Source organism: Elaeis guineensis, chromosome 1 (genome assembly GCF_000442705.2).
Source record: "Elaeis guineensis isolate ETL-2024a chromosome 1, EG11, whole genome shotgun sequence".
NCBI classification, from domain to species: domain Eukaryota; kingdom Viridiplantae; phylum Streptophyta; class Magnoliopsida; order Arecales; family Arecaceae; genus Elaeis; species Elaeis guineensis.
Genome location: NC_025993.2, coordinates 31988792 through 32009171, shown reverse-complemented (window position 1 = coordinate 32009171; position 20380 = coordinate 31988792). Strand labels below are relative to the sequence as shown.

At 39.6% G+C, this 20380-nt stretch overlaps 1 pseudogene; it reads right to left on the bottom strand.

Annotated features, from left to right (window-relative positions):
• LOC105033901 (probable manganese-transporting ATPase PDR2) overlaps window positions 1-20096 on the bottom strand; it is a 48589-nt pseudogene extending 28493 nt beyond the window's left edge.
• Window positions 20097-20380: the final 284 nt, after the last annotated feature.

The following is a 20380-nucleotide window of genomic DNA, read 5'->3' as shown; positions in this document are numbered from 1 at the left end:
GATCACCAGATTCAGATCTGGATCATGTTATTACCTATTAAAGCAACTAGAACATCCACCCTTTAAATCCAACAATTTTTTTCAACTTTTATTATAACTAATAGATCATTAAGGATCCTAATTAGTTGACTGGGAGTGCTAACACGTACACTTAAAAAGTTATATCTTTTTTGCCGGTCCTCCAATGATTTGCCTTAGGAAAATTTTGCTGATACATTTGGGGAAGCAAAACATCCTTTGTCGGTGATGTTCAAAATTAGGATTTAGTTTTTTTTTTTCTAAAGGTGAATTAGTCAAGATGGTGCACAAGGTTCAACTAGCAGGATGATGTAGTAAACATTATTTTTTCATTAAAATGCAAAAGGAAAGGATATTATGAAGTTGACTAAATCTGACAATGAATACAATGGTCATGATAAATACATTATACATGTATCTCTTTCTTTCAGTAGACCCATATCTTCATACATAATAAGCCAGATTACGACACTCCATGGACTAACAAAATGGCATATAACTATGGTGAAAAATTAAACAAGGTGTTTGTTCCTTGGACATGACATATGAGCTCACAACTGTTGGAAAGTGTACTTCTTATGTCATATGATAGTTTCTTACAGATTATTCGGTGAAATCATAATTCAATGCATGCTTATTACTTTTCACATTGTTTTACCTCTCAAAACAAATGGGAAAAAAATCTAGAATTTGTAACCTTATCCATGATCCAAACAAATTTAACCCCATATCTATTTTACAATACAATACTGACCCTCATCACATTGGTTGTCGGATTAGTAACAAATTTATACTGATTTCAAATATGACAAGAAACCGCTATACAATGTTCTGGATAAAATAATAGAACGAGTGACGCTAAGAGAGTTCATGCACCATGATGGTAACCTTATAACGCATGATTTGATCTGATATTTTAATCAGATATGCAGAATCTTAAATTTTGATTCAATTGCATGCCTACACCAATAAAGCATATCATAATAAAATGCATAGCACAATACTATAATGAATTATGATATCAAATGAACAGACATCAAATATTTATTACGTGTCTTGGTATATAACATGCTAGTGCATGCATTTGGCACAGACTAGAATGGCAAAGGCAAGGACCGGCATTCAATTGAAACCATGCCAATGCCACATGCGGCATGTCAGTAACTGTGGTACCTGGCACTCATGTCCAGCACCTAGAATTTGTGTTAGATATGTATTCAAAAGATGTGTCAAATGCTTGGATACCTGGGAAAAAAACTACTGCAGCTTTTATTCCTTTCAGAGATTGGTCAAGCACATAAGTTTTGAAATAACTTTGTAAGATATCAACTTTCAAAAATCATTAAGCTACTTAGGAAGTTTGGGTGAGAAACATGCAGAAAAACTTGCCATACGATATATTTTAAAATTTTCTTTCTTATTTGAATATATTTTTAATGAAAACTATCTTTTTTTAACCTATTCATGCATCTTTTTTTCTCCTCTAGCCAAGTCATACACTTGGATACATATCTGAATCCGATTTGTGCCAGCAAAGCACGCACATGCCTATCATGCACGCCATCTCATGCTGACAAGTTCTTGAATCCTTGGCCTTGAAGCAGTAACCAGGAAAACTTCAATTTGTCCCATCGATGCTGAGCAACAAATGCTACCTAACGAATATGATATTCTACAAGGTTGAGAAGAAAAATGGAATGATTTACTATCTCTCTACACATGAATTTGATCACTTCTTCACAAGGATAGGTAACACTAGCATACTATTTGAAATAATGATTTATATAAATTGATCAAAAGCTGGTTAGTCCAGTCATTACACAACCAAACACATGTCAGCAGCGTTTAAATCTAAGAAGGGGTTCGGCTGCCCAACTCAAACAAATGGTCTACTCCACATATTTTAAAAGAACAATGGGCCCTTGAAGTTCATGATATATGTTCATGAGTTTCAGCTAGGATTTCAAAGAGCTAAAATTATGCGTGATATTATATATTTTATGACATAAAGTTGACAATTTCTTGACATATACTTAGAAGTTAGAACTTGACTAGGGCTTTAATCTATAAAACAAGAACACATGGACAATCTAGTTAAGATCATCATCGATTCGTAAATCCTATAGAGAGCTAGATTGGATTAGATCATGAATTGGATTGTAGATCATAAATTTTTTTCTGATTTTTTTCAGAAATTCCCAAATATAAAGAAATGTGGAAATTGAAATATGAGTCAACTATAAAGTGGATAAATGGAGAATAAAAAGCATAAATACAACAAGTATAGTTTTCCCCAATTTATGTGCATATAAATTTTCTGATCAGTCAAGATGTTTATATACCTTCTATCAATTTAGTTATCCTTTTATGTAGAATGATTTATGATAAAGAAGGATAAGGGTAACATATCTTATTTTATAATACAACCTAGAACAGGAAGTATGGATATCATGTTAAAGAATTATGCGGTATACAGAAATCTAGACTAAAAAGTGGTGAGAATGTTTTATAACTGAGTGGTCAATAAACTCATGAAATGGTATACAGAGGAATCAGAATGATCTCCAATCTTATTCATCTACAAGGATATTTTGTTTAGTACACATATACAGAGGTTGTAGGTTATAATTTTAAAATAATAAGGAACACTGACCATGTAAGGAATGTGTAGTCTCATTCTTTAACAAAGGTATGATTAGAAAAGATGTCTCTTTTTCAATCTGCAAAAATGATGATAAATAGTTTTCTTTTCATTGAAGTAACCTATTGTCTTGTTGATCACAAAAATCAAGGATCGAGTTACAACATGATGCGAGAATGCCATTGCAGGCCGGCACAATACATTGCTATGCCATACTGTGTTATGCTGATCACATGCCTTGCCAAGTGCCCATGGTCATGAGAACAAAAACAGGTCCATGTTAGTCCATATCAGCTTGTATGGATGGAGGACTCGCACTGACTAATAAGCAACATGCAAGGGCAGATAACCTTGTACTCTACCTAGACCTTGACAGCATGGATTAGCATGGCTTGATACTTGAATACTTAATAAATTTCTATTTTCTCACTTTCTTACAGATTTCTTACTTTTAATTTGAGTATATTGTTTGTATACAGAATAGTAACACTTCATCTACAACTTCTACAAATATTTCTGATATTTCAGAAAAATGACATTATTTTTATCGATAATCAGATGCTAAGTACTTAAAAAAAAAAAAAAACTATAATCTCTCAATTATGTTGACTAATAATGCTCTCAACCATAATTCCTATAAGCCAATTGACACTGGATTGTTAACTTAAGAAACAATGTTCTCTGACCCAAAATTCCTCCAGTGCAGGACAGAAATTTTTGATGAAAGAAATCCTTACTCTAGCATACGGATACTTTTGGGCAACCACAAAAGCATGGAACAGTGCAATCTGAAAAAAAAAACAAACAAACAAACAAAACACGTATAACAATCTCCATAATAAGGTATTACACTATTTCAAATAAACATCTCATGATACTAAGTAGTCGCTGCAAGCATAAAAACAGATTGCATGAATGTGGAGGTACCTTATGGATAAAGGCAAAACAGAAGCCCTAATTTTGGCAGTCCAACAACTGAGTGAATGGTTTGTATATTCTAATGTAAAGAGAACTTCTAGAGGTGGGAAGCAAAGCTTGACTACTGTAGCAGGCAAAAATGGACTCTAAATATGGCATCTTTTCCTCCTCTCTCAAAAAAAGGGAAAAAAATATCATCCAAGACCCAATCCCCCCCCCAACCCCGCACCCAAAAAAAAAAAAAAAAAGAAAGAAAGGGAAAAAACCTTCTTTTGATATGCACATGCATAGCATGTCCAAAATGCTAGTAGATGACAATATCCACTCAAACCACCACAACCGCCATACAAACATTAACAAGCAAGAAAATGTACTTTCCCCTTGTAATATTAACCACACTAACCATGCAATCTTCAACAAGGAGAGGACATGAAAGATCATAACTAGTAGCAGCTAGACAATGGGGCTCCTTCCATAAGGCTCATATATGTTTGACAAAAACTCAACTCAACAGAAGCTCATATAGAGGGGTGTGCATGGTTCAGGTCAAGTCAATTTTGGGATATTTTTGAAACCAAACCAACTTAAATCAGTTTCCTAAGATTGAAACCGAAACCGAAACAGAACCAGCCTAATAACAAAACCAGTTCAAACCGACCCAAAAAAATTCAATTATGTTCGGTTCACTTTATCGGTTCACCCAAAACAAATGCCTATGAAACAAATTACGCTGCTAAATTCATTGTTCAGGATCTCCTAAAACAAAGAAAGAGAGATAATGCACCGATTGTGTCACCATGGTCGGATTTGGGGATGAATTGATATCAGAGTTGGTTCTTCTGCCATGGAAGTCGACTGTCTAGGTCAGAGGGTTTGACTGGCCGAAGATGGGACAACGGTAACCAGAGAGGAGGCAAGGAGTTCAAGGGCCCTGAAGTTGGAGGCCAAGCCACCGGACATGGCGTTGAATTGTTAGATTACTTTTTCTTGATTTCAACTTGAAGTCACTACGATGAGAGAAATTGAAGGCAAGAAAAGGCAATGTAAATGTACCATCAAATTCATGGTCAATGATGGTGGAAAAACCGACGGCCGGAGGGGAAGGCAAGGACAGCAAGTCAACAAGAAAGCGGGAAAGCTTGTCTACCACCTTGTCCCTCCATGAGAGCAAAATTCAAGTTCCAACAGCTACATAAGGATATCGAGACCTAGCCCTGATCTTAGAAACCATAGATTTCGGCTAGAATCGAGAAAATGTACGAAGGTGCCAAGGAGATGCTAAGGAGAGGGAGGAAGGGTATTGAAACGCTGAAATCTCTCTCTCTCTTTCCTTTATCTCTCTTTCCTCTATCTTTTTATCTCTCTCTTTCCTCTACGTTAAGATATAAAGTGTATATAGAAAATTATTGAGATTCCTTTTTTTTTTTTTTTCTCTCTTTCTATTATTAACTACTTCCCTTGTATAATTTTTCTTAGTATTAATATCTCTTGATTTTCAGAATTGTATTTGGATCTGATTCTATCACCCTAAGTATATATATGCATAGAGTTGATTACCCATATTAGTGAAAAAAAAATTCTTTTAATTTGTTTATGATATCAAAGCCCACGACCCTGAGCAATAACTTCTTATTTGTCATCTTTTATTGGTGATGAAATCCTAGTTTTTTTTTTCTTTGGCCTTCATTGTCGGCACATCACTACACTATCGTTGTTTCTACCGTGATTTCCAGCCTTCACTACTGGAGTCAACAAGTCCTTCCTCCTATCCTTCCATCACTAATGCCTATCCTTCTTTTTTGGCTTTTCTTCACTCGAATCATGACGAATCAGAATCAGTTACTGGATCATCTTCTGCATCTGGATTTGAGGTAGCACCGATGTTCACTGCTGGAACAGGTGGGGCAAATGGAGAACTATAGAATGAGTCCTTCCAATCGCATAAATAGAAGAAATTTTCTTCTCTGGTCACAACTAATCAAAACCTTTGTTAAGGACAAAGGCATAATTTAGCACTTGATCAAAATAGGCCTAAGCCCAGATGATCCAAAATTTTCTACCTGGGATATTGAGGATTTAATGATTATGTCATAGTTATGGAACTCCATGCAGCCAGATATCAGCAAAAACTACATGTTTCTCCCGACTACTAAAGATATATGGGAGACAGTACATCAATTTTACTCCAAGAAGTTGGACACGACAGTTATCTATGAACTGAAGAATAAGATTTCTGTCACGAAGCAAGATAATCTTCCTATCACTGAGTACTATAATATAATGAATGGATTGTGGCTCGAATTGGACCACTATCAAGACATAAGGATGAGATGCAGCGATGATACCAAAGCTCTCGAGTCTATAATAGAGAGAGATCATAGTTTTGAATTTTTTGAAGGCTTGATTGTTGAATATGATCCAGTCTGAGTTCATATTCTTGGTAAAGAGCAGTCTCGTCCATTGAAGGAAGTGTTCTCTATTATCCATGCGGAAGAGAGTCATCAAAATGTTATGCTCGAGTCTACCACTCTTGAAGGATTAGCCCTAGTGATCAAAAAATCGATTGATGCAGGGTATGAAAAGAATCTATCAAGATCAAAGTAAGATGAACGCACCTCTAAGTATCCTAAATCCAACCAGTCTAACCCTAATGGACTCTAGTGCTCATATTGTAAAAAGTCACGCCATACGAAAAAAATTGTTTCAAGTTACATGGCAAGGCAAATGTACTCAACCGAAATGCAGGATTCAAGGGACAATCTCGAGGACAAACTCATCTTATCAATACAGATAATACTCTGAATAAAAGGCCTGAAGGTGATGAGGTTCAAGAATTCAATAAGGAAGAGTTAGAAAAATTAAGAGGTTTACTCAATTCTCTATCAGTTCATCTAGTACATGCTCACTGGCTCAATCTGGTAAATGTCTTACTTCTGATTTCTTGGTTGCCACATTAGACCACTCTAACTCTTGGGTTATAGACTCGGGAACCACAGACCACATGACCAATTGCCCACCCAAATTCCTAACCTATAAACTATTACATGGAAATATGGTCACAGTAGCTGATGGTTTTCCCATCACTATTAATATTGCTAGCCAAGGCCACATCACTTTGACACCAACTCTGCCTTTGCATGACGTATTACATGTCCCAAAGTTGCACGCAAATTTACTTTCCATTCATAAACTTACCAAAGACCTGAAATGCAAGATAACCTTCTTTGATACTCATTGTATTGTTCAGGACCTACTCATGGAGAGGATGATTGGATTTGCTAAGGGAAAGGATGGACTTTACTATCTAGAAGATGGAAGTGGTTCGGCATGTCAACGCAGAATTTCAACATGCAATGCGGTTGAGACTTCTAATCCTTCTGTCATCTCTTCTAAATCTGAAATATGGCTCCTACATCTTTGTCATGGTCATCCACCTTTTTTGTTGCTCAAAACTATGTTTCTTTTACTTTTCAATAATATTGACATTTCAAGTTTTCATTGTGACATTTGTCAATTCGTCAAACATCATCGTGTCTCTTTTCCTTTAAGTAATAAAAAATCAGTCCAACATTTCTCACTAATACATACTGATATTTGGGGTCCCTCTAGAATACCTAATCTATCTAGGGCTAGGTGGTTTATTTCCTTTATTGATGATTGTACTGGGACCATGTGGTTGTATCTAATGAAAGAAAAATCTGAAGTCAGTAATGTTCTCCTATCATTTCACAAAATGATTCATATATAATTTGGGATATCTATCAAAAGAATGAGATCAGACAATGCTAGAGATTACTTTAATCATACTCTTGCAACCTTCTTTCAAAAAGAAAGAATTATTTATGAATCCTCATGCATTAATATCCCCTGATTTTTGGGATTGTATTTGGATCTATTTCTATCATCCTAAGTGTATGTATGTATAGGGTTGATTACCCATATTAATGAAAAAGAAAAAATTTCTTTTAATTGGTTCAAACGGTGATGATGGGAAGGGGTGTGAGCAGCAAAGAGAGTAGGAGAGACGTGAGAGCATGAAAGGAGCAGCTAAGGTTTGGGGAAATTGAACCAATAACCACTATTCCCTACATACATACATAATCAAGGCTTGGGTAATAGAAGGGGCAGGTCCCATTTAGTCCCACACCGACTCTTTAAATAAAAATTCCTCACTTTAAAATGAGAATCCTCACAAGCCCTCTTGCTGAACATTGGGTTTGAGCTCAATTTAAGGGTTATGTTGGATTTGGGTGTGAGGTGCACTGGGTTGGCTTGCCTGTTCCACGTAAGATGGTACATATGTAGGTCGATTCAGTTTAAGTTTTTTTTTTTTTTTTTAACTTAAACAAAATCTTAGCTTATATTTTCAGTTCCAAAAAATTTCAGACTGAAATTAGACCAAATGTGAAAAATCCCATCCAAACAAAACCAAAATGACGGGTTTGATCAGTTTTGCAATTTGGTCATTTTGTTGCACACCCCTGTTCATATATATTTGACAAAAATGCACTGCATAAATTATGTTTGTGCATATAGCAACAATACACATCACCAGGACCTTATGAAAGCAATCCTACAGAGAGATATTATCTAGAGCAGGGTTTTCATATAAGTTCTGGATTTCATTTAGGCATGTTGTGTGATTGGAACTTCAAAGGTTATGTAAATCTGGCTAGGATTTCAAATTTATGATCATGAAAATGCTATATAAACTATAACCCTTCTTACCATATACCACTTAATTATCCAATCAAAAACGGGAAATTAACTAACTCTATACAGTATATACATAGAATCATCCTGTGTCCGTTTTGAGGTAACTTGCTTGTAATACCAACAAAGCTTCATTGTGCTGCATGTGGAAAGTGACATACAATATAAAAGTTGCCACATAAATAAAGCAACATTCAAGGATTCAACAAACTAACAAATCTCCGAATATAAAGTGGCACAATTTCTTTCAGGCCAGAAAACTTAGCAGGAGTTATTTTGCACGCATCTGCAGAATGGATGTCGTTTGCCTGCCACAAAGAAGTAATAGAAGCACAAAGCCACAGACAAGATATCATAAATTCTGACCAAATCAAAGATTGATCCTTCAGAAGTCAAAAGCAACAGAATAGGCATACGAACGTGCTTCTACCACGAAACAAATATCAAACTAAAATATAAATTATTATGGCCAACTCCCCATCGTCCGTCATCGGAAACGAACACCTATAAAACAACATTTACGCAGATCGGATTTGTGTCTGACAGAGATCCTTCGATGTCTAAGTCAGAGAGAAATTGGTGAACAGGAGTTGAATGTAAGCAATAGCAGAGTTTTGGCTCAGAGTTGGCTTACCAGCTTTATTTCTCTTACCCCCTTTTATAGATAAGGTTTTCGTAACCATCGGACGTGATCCCGTATTTTATGGTACTAAATCATCAGGCTATAATTGCGTAGTGAATCATTAATTCTCACTGATCGCACCGTGATATGCGACCGATAACCGTTCGTGATAGTTATGGTATGTTGAGCAGATTAGCCGATCATATTTCGATAGAACCGACCATATATCGATAGAATTTATGAGCGACCGTTGGCTAGTAGTTCTGTTATGCGGATGGTCTAAGTCGTTCGCTGTCAATCCGTAGTAATCGAATCATTAGTCGGTCAGCCAGCAATAGGTCGGTGTGGTTCACTTAGTTGGTCGATGAAGAGTCGGAACCGCATATTCAACCGATGTAGAGTTGGAGTTGTATGTCCAATCGATCGGCTGTTGTTGAGTCGAAGTCAGTAGTCGATTGACTTCAGTTGGGGATTGATTGACTTATCACAACAGTTGCCCTCCACTCCCAAGTCCAAGATGAGTCGACGTGTATATTACCACGTAGTTTGTCACGTTAGACGAAGGAAGTTATTTTTTTGTCGCATCGAATCCCGATTTTGATACCATTTTCTTCGAGATACGAGTGATCGGCTATTTTATCGTGTTGGCATGTACAGTCGTTTGTCACACTGGCTGGATGATTCAGTATCAGTTGTCAGTGTCAGGCATCATTTTGAGAAGTCAATTCAGCGTCTGATGATATGATTCTGACAAGTAGATTTGTTCCATGTATCCGAATGTTATTGGGTCAGAATTGTTCACGCGAATAGAGGTGACGTGGCTCAATCTGGGGCAGATGCATCAAATCATCCGATCAATGATTGGTCCAGATGTTACCACGTGTTGTCATTTGATAGATCTTCGATTTGACCGTCTTCATCTCGATCATTGAGGGATCCTATATATAGGATCACTCTCAGCCAAAATTTTATTTTTCACTATTTTTGGTGCTGGGACTCTGCCAGATTGCTGCCCCAACGTCTAAGATTATCGCTCCCAAATTTCAGATCAATTTTATCTTTCTTTTGAGTCCTTTCCTCTAAAATTTCTATCTTCTTCAGAGTTGTTCTGATGGCTAGGGCTTCTCCTTCTCGGAAAGATCGATCGGAGAATCCGACTGATGAATCCTAGTCGAGTTCGAATGTGGAGTCTTCTTCACTTTCAGAACCAAATGTTAAACGGTTTCGGGAGCAATTTTATATCCCGGAGCAGTTTCAACCTTTTCCCTCTAGGGCCGATGGTCGGGTGAATAACCCACCTTCGGGCCAAATGGCCTTCTACGTCGAAGATCTTCGAGCGGGTCTTCGATTTTCGATTCTGAAATTTGACTAAAATATTTTAAATTATCACGGACTTTGTCTGGCTCAGCTGACACCGAACTTGATCCAACTGATAATTAGCTTTGCTTTATTGTGTCAGATATTGCCGACCATGCCCCGCCCTTCTCTTTTTTAGGCTTTCTTCATCCTCCGACCTCATCCGAAGGACCGAGGGTGGTGGTTCTTCAACCTCCGAAAAGATCTTTTCCTTATTATCGATCTTTCATCATCCATTCATGGATGAAAGAATCAGTTTTTCTTTGCTTCTTCTTCTCTTCCTTAAGATTTTTCTTCTCGTTGGGGCAATCCATGAACTGGTCCCAACGACAACAGCCGAGTAGAGGTCGATGACCAGGAGGACTTTCACCGGCTGAAAGATATGTCAGTTCCAAAACAGAAAGAGCTTGTAGCCGAATAGGCCCTTTATGACACCGGCCTTAGTTCGGTTCCTCGTCTAGGTATAGTATAATTGGTTGATTATTTCTGACTTTTCTTTTACTTACTGAATTGTACTGATCTCTGTTGTAATTGCAGCCATACAGCAGAGGGTGCGAGTTCGAATGCCGACATTCGTCAGCATGCTGCCAAGAAGAAGACAGCATCTGAGGTTGGGACCGTCGAAGAGGCATTAAGCACCAGCTCCAGTCGGTGTTTCAACATTGATCGTGGAACCCGATGCCCCATCGACATCGATTCCCAAACCAGTCTTGGCACTGTCAGCTCCGATAGTGCTCCCTGCTGTGTCATTTGAGGAAAGGGCGGCGAGGGGAACTACCGAAACAACATCGGTAGTCCCACCACCTGAGGAGGTTCGGGTCGAGGTAAGAGAGTCTGAACAATCTGTGGCTGCGTCAGTTGCTCCTTCAGTTAAGACGCAGTCAAGCTCAAGCTTCCCCTCGCTTTCAAACATTGGGCTGTCGACAACAGATCGGAGGAAAGCTCTGATGGCGTCGGCGGATGATGCAGCATCGAAGGGCCATGCGGTGCACTTTGACCTCCAAGTGCCTGTTGATGAATCGGCCCTGGTTAATTCTGTATTGGCCAAGTGACTGTGTCAGGCGACTCTTCTTCCAGCCGATCAGGAGCGTCGGAGGAAATGGTCGGTGATCGAGATGTTTTTGTCCTTTTATCCGACAATCATCAGGGTAAATTTCTTTGGTAAACTTTCTTTTTTTTTTTAACCTGACTTATCCTCTGTCTGTAGTTGATCCATGACATGTCTGACCTGGACGCTGGCTACACAAAGTTCGCCAACATCCGTAGTGCGTGAAAGAATAATGTGGCAGCCGCCGATGCTGAGAAAGCGGCTGCACTTGAACAACTTAAGTCGGCGGTAGAGTGGGAAGTCAAATTTCAGGAGGAGGTTTTCTGACTAACTGACAACTTGGCATCCTCAGGGGCCGAACTTAAGTCGGCTCACGAGGCTATTTCGGCTCTTGAGTCACAGGTCAAGAGCAAGAAGCATTCTATCCACCGGCTTCGATGAGAGCGAGACGGATGCATCAAAGAATGCGAAGCCGAACGTGGACGTCATCGAGCCAGTCTGAAAAGGTTGGCACTGGTCGAAGAAGAATTGTCCTCTGCTCGAGCCGATGCTAATTTGGCCAAGGTAGAAGCAGAGTCGGTAAGAGAAGCACTATGTCGGATAGTCGAGGGTTTTTAAGATTTGAAAGAATACAAGGAAGAGATCCTCGAAAATGGCTTCGCTTCGTACTGCGTCAGGTATGAAGATGGTCGAGATGCGATCAAAAAATTATACTCGAGCATCGACTTGAGTAGCATCGTCTCTCAAAGATCGAAAGATGGAGTTGCTGAAGAAGAAGCTGTTCTGACTCAAGAAGAAGCACCGATTGGGCCGAAAATCGTTCAAGTCGACGATGCTACACCTGAGCAAAGGAACAGGAACGATGACGAAGCTTAGTCGATGTATTCTTTTTTTTTCCTGTAATCTGATACTTGTAGTCGGACTTTGGTCCAATTCTGAAACTCCTTTTTTGACAGTGAATGAAAGTATTCTCCTTCTAAGTTTAGGCTCTTGTTTTACTTGTTCACAATGCTTGCAATGTAGAATAACCATCGAACATTAATCGGTGACCCGATCATTCGGTAGGACTTGTAGAATATCCATCAGTCGCGTAGTCATTTTGACGTACTTAATAAAAATTAGGATAACGATTGTAGGTCGAATATCCCGTGCCCGATATTTGGTCGGACTTGTACGTCGAATTATCTGATAATCGATGGCAAACTGAATATCTCTCGACTGGCCGTAGCCTAGTCGGTATAATTCCAATCCGATTTTGATCGTTTTGGCATTTTTTGTTCCGCTTAGTTGGGACTAAGTCGGCATATTAATCTTTCGATGATAGTTAGCTTTTATAATAAAGAGCCAACATTGGGAACCGAAGTATAATCGATGATTCGGCTTTTGCGGTGAAAGCCGGTGTAGTTGATGTCGGTTGAGATTGTAGTTGGTATGTCAATTTTTATATGAGAACTGAAATATAGTCATCACCGAAGCAATTGATTCTTCAATTTTTATAGTGGAGGTTGAGATAAACTTCATGTTAAAGTACAGTAGATTTGCTCGGCTTTGGCAATGGAAGTCGACATATAGTCAGTAATTGATAAAACTTGTCAAAGACTTGTGATTGTGAAATTCTAATTATATTTTAAATAATGTACATATCAACGACTTTATTGATAATACATCTTTAGATTGTCGGTATTTCATGTTCGAAGAATTACCGACCCTTCGAGAGTTTCTAGTCGATATGCACCCAGTCTAAGAGTTTCGGATATTTTGTAAGGTCCTTTCCAGTTTGGAGATAATTTTTTTTGATCCAAAGATTTTGAGACTTCTGCTTTTCTTAAGACCAAATCTCCTAGTTGAAAGACCTTCGGCTTGACTCTTGCATTGTAATATTGGGCTATCCTTTGCCGATATGCAGCCATCCGAACTTGAGCTTGCTGTCAGAGTTCTGGAAGGAGATCTAAATTGGCTCTCCGACATTCGGAGTTACTCGGCTCACTATATTGCTTCACTCTTGTTGACAGCAATCCGATCTCAAGCGGTATCATTGCTTCTGTCCCATAAGCTAGGTTGAAGGAGGATTCTCCAGTCGGTATGCAGGGAGCTGTTTGATATGCCCATAAGATCAGATATAATTCTTCTATCTAGAGGTCTTTGGCTTCGTTTAGTCAGATTTTTAGCCCATGTAGGATTGTCCGGTTGGTTACTTCCACCTCGCTATTTGACCGTGGATGGCCGACCGATGTGAGTTAGTGCATAATATGAAACTTCGCACAAAATATTTTAAAATTTTGGTTGTCAAATTATCGACCATTGTCGGTGATGATGGTGTGTGGCAAACCGAATCTGTAAATGATGAATTTTTGAATGAAGTCTTCCATCTTGCTTTCAATGATTTACGCTAGAGGTTCGGCTTCTATCCATTTGATAAAGTAGTCGATAACAATCACTATAAATTTTCTCTGATCAGACGTCGGGGGAAAATGATCAAGTATGTCAATCTCCTATTATACGAAGGGCCATGGTGCTACAATCAACGTCAGCTGACTAGTCAGTTGATGTTGTATTTTGCATACTTTTGATATGGTTTATACCTTCGGACGAGTTCAACTGTATTTTTTCATGATGGGCCAATAATATCCTTGTCGTAAAATTTTATAAGCTAGAGATTTGCCCCTTAAGTGATTTCCGCAAATCCCCTCATGCACTTCTCTAAGTGCATAGTCGGTATCTGTAGGCCCTAAACACTTCAGCAAGAGAAAAGAGAATGACCTTTTGTAAAGATAATCATTCATTATTACATATTGAGAGGTCATCCATCGAAGTCATTTAGCCTCTGAGGGCTCCGCAGGAAGGGTCCCATCAGTCAGGTATTGAACGATCGGATCTATCCAGCTTGGTTCGATAGTGAGCTGTAATACCTCCTAGACTTTATCAATACTCGATTGTTCAAGACATTCAACAAATGTCCGACTTAACGAGTTAAAAATGATAGTAGCCAGTCATGAAAGTACTTCGACTCGAGTATTTTCAGTTCTGGAAATGTGAAAGATCTCAAAATATTTCAAGCTTGCCATAAAATTTTTTATCTTCTGAAGGTACTCCATCATAATGGGGTCGCGGACCTCAAATTCACCTTTGACCTGTCCAGCGATCAGTTGTAAGTCAGTAAAGACCTTCAAACTGTAAATCTCAAGCTCCTTGGCTATCTTCAAGCTGGCCAAAAGTGCTTCATATTCGGCTTCATTATTTGAGGCTTTAAAGTTGAACCGAATGGCGTACTCAGTGACTACCCCTTCAGAATTCGTGAGTATGAGGTCAGCACCAATATCTTGTGCATTAGATACTCCATCAATGTGCAGCATCCAGGTCGACTTTAAGTCGGGTTTGAGAGTCATAGCCTTTTTTTATTGTGTTGTCATCTGTATCTTCTAGCTTATTGTCGAATATAGTATATTTGGCGACAAAATTGACTAGGACTTGCGCCTTCATGGACAGTCGTGGGTGATATTGAATGTCGAACTCACCAAGCTTCAATGCCCACTTTGCCATCCGACCTGACATATCAGGTCGATGTAAGATTACCTTCAGCGACTGATCTGTCAGAACTACAATCAGATGGGCTTGAAAGTACGGACGAAGTCATTGTACCGATATGATTAGGATGTAGATCATTTTCTCCTCCCTTGAGTATCGAATTTTGATATTGTGAAGTACTTTGCTGGTATAGTAGATTGATCGATGGATTTGGTTCTCATCCTCCTGGATGAGCACCGAACTAACTGCTTCTGCTGAAGTTGTCAAGTAGAAATACAATGTCTCTCCGACCCTTGATTTTGTGAGCAAAGATAGAGAAGCCAAGTATTGTTTCAAGTCTTTGAAAGATTGTCGGCATTCATCCGACCATGAGAAATTCTTTGTTTGCCACAAAGTTTTAAAGAATGGCAAGCATTTCTTGGCCGACCTAAAAATAAATCGACTGAGCGCGGCAATCTTTCCGTTGAGTTGCTGTATCTCTTTCTTTGAACTCGGATGCTTCATATTGATAATGGTTTTGATTTTTTTAAGATTAGCATCGATTCCTCATTGTGAAATAAGAAATTTGAGGAATTTTTTGGAGGCTACCCAAATGCACACTTAGTCAAGTTTAATTTCATCTGATGCCGTCGGAGTGTGTCGAAAGCTTCCTCCAGATCTCGAACATGATCTGAAGTTTGGAGACTCTTCACCAGCATGTCGTCCACATATACTTTCATGTTCCGTCTGATCTGTGTCTTGAAGAACTTATTGACGAGCCGTTGATAGGTAGCACTGGTATTTTTCAGATCGAAAGGCATTACTTTGTAGCAGTATATGTCTTTATCGATCACAAAAGTCGTGTGCTCTTCATCTTCTGGTGCTATACAGATTTGATTATATCCAACGAAGGCATCCATGAAAGTCAAAAGTCAGTGGTCAGAAGTCGCATCAATCAATTGGTCAATCTTCGGTAATGAAAAGCTATCCTTCGGACAAACTACATTCAGATCGGTATAGTCAATGCAGATCCTTCATTTTCATTGGCTTTTCTTACCATTACCACATTGGCAAGCCAGTCGGGATATGTAGCTTCTCTGATGAAGCTTGCTGTAAGGAGTTTGTTAACTTCTTCATCAATGATCTTTTGTCTTTCAGGAGCAAAAGATCGCTTCTTCTATCTCACTAGCTTAACATTTGGGTTGATGTTAAGTCGGTGAGTTATTATTTCTGAACAAATATCGGGCATGTCGGTGGCCGACCAAGCAAAAATATCGGCGTTGGCTCTGAGCAATTTTATTAGTTGTTGTCATTCTGAGTCGGATAATTATGATCCAATTCGGACTATTTTCTTGGGATCTTCTTCTTTTAATGGGATGAAACCAGTTGTTTAACCGGTTCACCCCTCTTCTAATTTTCTCTTTGGTCTAATTTGTCAACAAGCAAAGAGTCTTCAGGTTTATTATTTTGGATGGAGACAAAGAAGCAATGTCGAACGAGTTGTTGATCTCCATGCATCTCTCCAACTCTATATTTTGTCAAAAATCAGACTAACAAATGGTATGTCGAAACTACTGCTCTTAGAGTATGAAGCCCAGGTCGTTCGAGTATGGCATTATAAGCTGAAGGTACTCGAACCACCGTGAACGTTATAAAAAATGCTTTGTTGTGGTTCGGTCCCAGCGGTTAAAGGGAGAGAAATTTCTTCCTCTACTGTGACAGCATCTCCTGTGAAGCTGACCAGTGGCATCGAGACTCTTCTGAGTCGATCAGTCGGCAGTCGCATTCGAGAAAAAATCGAATAAAATAAAATATCAGTTGAACTTTCATTATCTATAAGAATTTTTTTTACATCATAATTCGCTATTATTGTCGAAACAACAACAGCATCATCATGGAGAGTCTGAATTCTTCGAATATCTTTTTCCAAAAAAATTATTACATTGTTGAGTCATCATCGCTTTACCGACTCATCTTCGGAAGTTGTCCCCTCATCTAGTTGTCCGAAGATCATGTTGATCACTTCTGCAGTCGGTTGATTATTTACAGCTTCTTCAGTTTGCAGTTGAGGTCGTCGATCAGTAGGAGGTTGAGTCGGCGGATCTCTCCAGTATTTTTTGAGGTAGCCTCATCAAATCAGGACTTCTATTTTATCCCTGAGCTGGATGCATTGTTCGGTATCATGACTGTGATCACGATGGAACCGATAATACTTTCTTCGGTCGTGGCTCCTCGATAATGCTTTCATCGGTGGGGGTGTCATAGATATTCCGCTCCTTCGATCTCCATAAGGATCTGCGCACGAGAAGTAAAAAGAGGAGTATAGGAGTCATACCTGTCGTAACCCAACCTTGGACTCTGTCGTCGGGGTGAAGCTCGCTTATTGGACGGTGGCCGACTTGATTCGGTCGAAGCTCCTCCCTTCTTCTATTTCTTCTTCTTCTGATTTTTGCCTTCTATCAGACGTCGGTCAGAAGCTCCTTCGTCTGTGCGCATATATTTGTATACACGCTCTAGAAGTTCGGTATAAGTCTGAGAGAGAGTTTTATCTAAAGAATATGTAAATCGAGATCCCCTTAGACCTCTTTTCATGGCCAAGATAGCCATGTTTTCATTGAGATTTTTGACCTAAAACGTGACCGCATTAAAATGAGCCACGAAATTCTGAAGTGTTTCAGTCTCTTCTTTCTTAATCGAGAAGAGACTATCAGAAGTTCGTGGCGGCCTTTGACTAGTGCTGAAGTGAGCCACGAAAGAATGTTCTAGCTATCCAAAAAAATATATGCTTCCTGACTGAAGCTCGGAGTACCAAGCTCGAGTTGCTTTTTGAAGAGTTGCCGGAAAGTCGATGCATAAGAGAGCATCGGTCACCTCCTGAATCGTCATGAGAGCCTTGTAGCTCTCAAAATGGTCGATCGGATCGGTGGATCCGTCGTATGGTTCCATCTGAGGCATCTTGAACTGAGATGGGATCGATTTGTCCAAGACATGCCGAGAAAGCGGCTGGGTGGTGTGGAAATCATAGTCATTGGAGGACTTCCGACCTTCCACTTGAAGTTGAGCGAGTTGGTGATTGATCTCCTGAAATTTATATTCATAATCATCGAATTGTTGTTGGAAAACTCCAGAGGTAGAACCACCCGACGAGTTTGAAGGAGATATGGAGAGCATTCGCGATCGTTTCCCCTTCCTAATACTATTGAGATGGAAAGGAGAGGGGGAACATCGGGAATGATGAGTGGCACATCGAGAGTATCGAGAATGTCATTGTTCGTCTCGATGGAGAAGTCGAGATGGTCGCTCCAAAGAAAAAGATGATGATCACCGTGGATGACGACGGCTGTGCCTGGACGGCACCGATTGTGCCACCGATTGCTCCGTCGGTGGCTGTTGCTGCTGGATTTGTTGCTGTTGGAGGCTTTTGACTGCCTTTGTAAGGACATTCATCTGCTGCACGAGTTCAGCGATCTGGACGTCCATGGTGATCACAGAACGTGAAGAATTAGGCTCTGCTAATGGAGGAGGGAGAGGAACCTCTTTTCGATGGAAAGAGTGTCTCGTCGACCCGATTGTAATAGAATGCTGGGCCCTGATTTTTGCCATAGTAAATACGATTGCTGCTCTCCTTCCTAGCACGCCAATCTGTTGCGGCCAACTCTCCGTCACCCATCATCGAAAATGAACACCTGCAAAATAGTATCCACACAGACCAGATTTGTGTCCGACGGAGATCCTCTGATGCCTAGTCAGAGAAGAAAGTTGATGAACAGGAGTTGAATGTAAGCAATAGCAGAGTTTTGGTTCAGAGTTGGCTTACCAGCCCTATTTCTCTTATTCCCTTTTATAGATGAGGTTTTCGTAACCATCGGATGTGGTTCCGTATTTAATGACGCTAAATCATCGGGCCATAATCACGTAGTGAATCGTTAATTCCTACTGATTGTGCCATGATATGCAGTCGATAATCGTTCGTGACGGTTATGGTATGTTGAGCAGATTAGCCGACCATATATTGGTAGAACCGATCATATGTCGGTAGAATCTATAAGCGACCGTCGGTTAGTAGTTCTGTTATGTCGATGGTCTAAGTCGTTCGCTGTCGATCGATAGTAGTCGAATCATTAGTCGGTCAGCCAGTAATAGGTCAGTGCGGTTCGCTCAGTTGGTCGATGAAGAGTCGGAACCGTATATTCAGTCGATGTAGAGTCGGAGTTGTATGTCCGATCAGTCGGCTGTTGTTGAGTCGAAGTCAGTAGTCGATTGACCTGAGTCAAAAGTTGATTGACTTATCCCAACATAAATTTGTCAGATTTTACAGCGTAAAAAATATTAAGCATACTTCTTTTCATTTTTTTCCGGCTAACATGCAACTCATAGCATGGAGTTGAATGCTGATATATTTTATTAGTCCAATTTACAAGTCACCAGTTATAAATCAGTTCCAAACTACAGTTTTTGCATTTTTTTATCAGTTCCAGACTAAAATTTGATATCAAACTTTACTCCTTAGCCAACAGTACTACAAATCAAGAAATCGCAAACCTTACTGAACTGCACAAAGGATCTGAAATCCACGGCCCAGGCTGTGAAGAGCAGCACCAGAATGTGCAAGACAGCGAGCTTCCCAAGAACTATCAACGCGTCAGTGAAATCGAGACTGGGCACCGCAACAAAAAGCCAGATGACATGAAGAATCGCGAAAGGCCACACATCCAAGCGCCAGGTCCAATGCCGCCGCTTCAGCAAGTCCACTCCTTGCACCACCTTTCCAGCCACATGGAATCTCGCCATCCTCTTCCCTCAATCCTTAAAAAATCACATAAAGAGTAATTTCACAACCGAAGATGTTCCTCCCACTTCCTCCTCGACCGATAACCTTCAAACCACGTTCAAGAACGTCGTCAATCTATAAACTGCTGGATTGGAAAAGAAGGGAAAACTAGGATTCTCGATTGCATGAGTCAAGAAAAAGAGACGAAGACGAAGGATCGTGCGGAGATCTATTCCATGGAGGCAAGGGGATTGGGGGAGTGGCGACAGCGCCAGTCCCGCTGGATTCTTCGAAGGGCCGGCGAAGAGGAGGAGCTCATCTTCGCAAGAGAGGGAGAGCCGGGAAAAAAAAAGCACTGTAATGACCCAGATGCTCTGAGGTAAGATTTCTTGTCCGGATCCGAGCAGAAGAGGAGGAGTTTAGAAGAGTTTAGAAGAGAGCAGATGGAATCCGAGAGTGAGGGAAAGAAAAGAAATTTAGGAGGAAAAAAATTTTTCTTCTTATCATTGCTTGTCCAAAAAAAAAATCTAAACATTCTGTTATAACTATTGATACTTCAACCATTAAATTGATTAAAAAAAAAAAATCAGAATGAGCTTCTACCGGCTTAGGCTTGGGTTGCACTTGCTTACTTCTTAATAATTTAGTGGGTTACAGATCTGAATTTTATCCGCTATCCGCTGACACCAGATATTTTGATTGGTTGGTTGGTCAACCGAACCTTCTGAATCTCCTAAACTCCCTTCTATCCGACTCTTCTCTTCTATTTCAAACCCTAACTGTCATCTA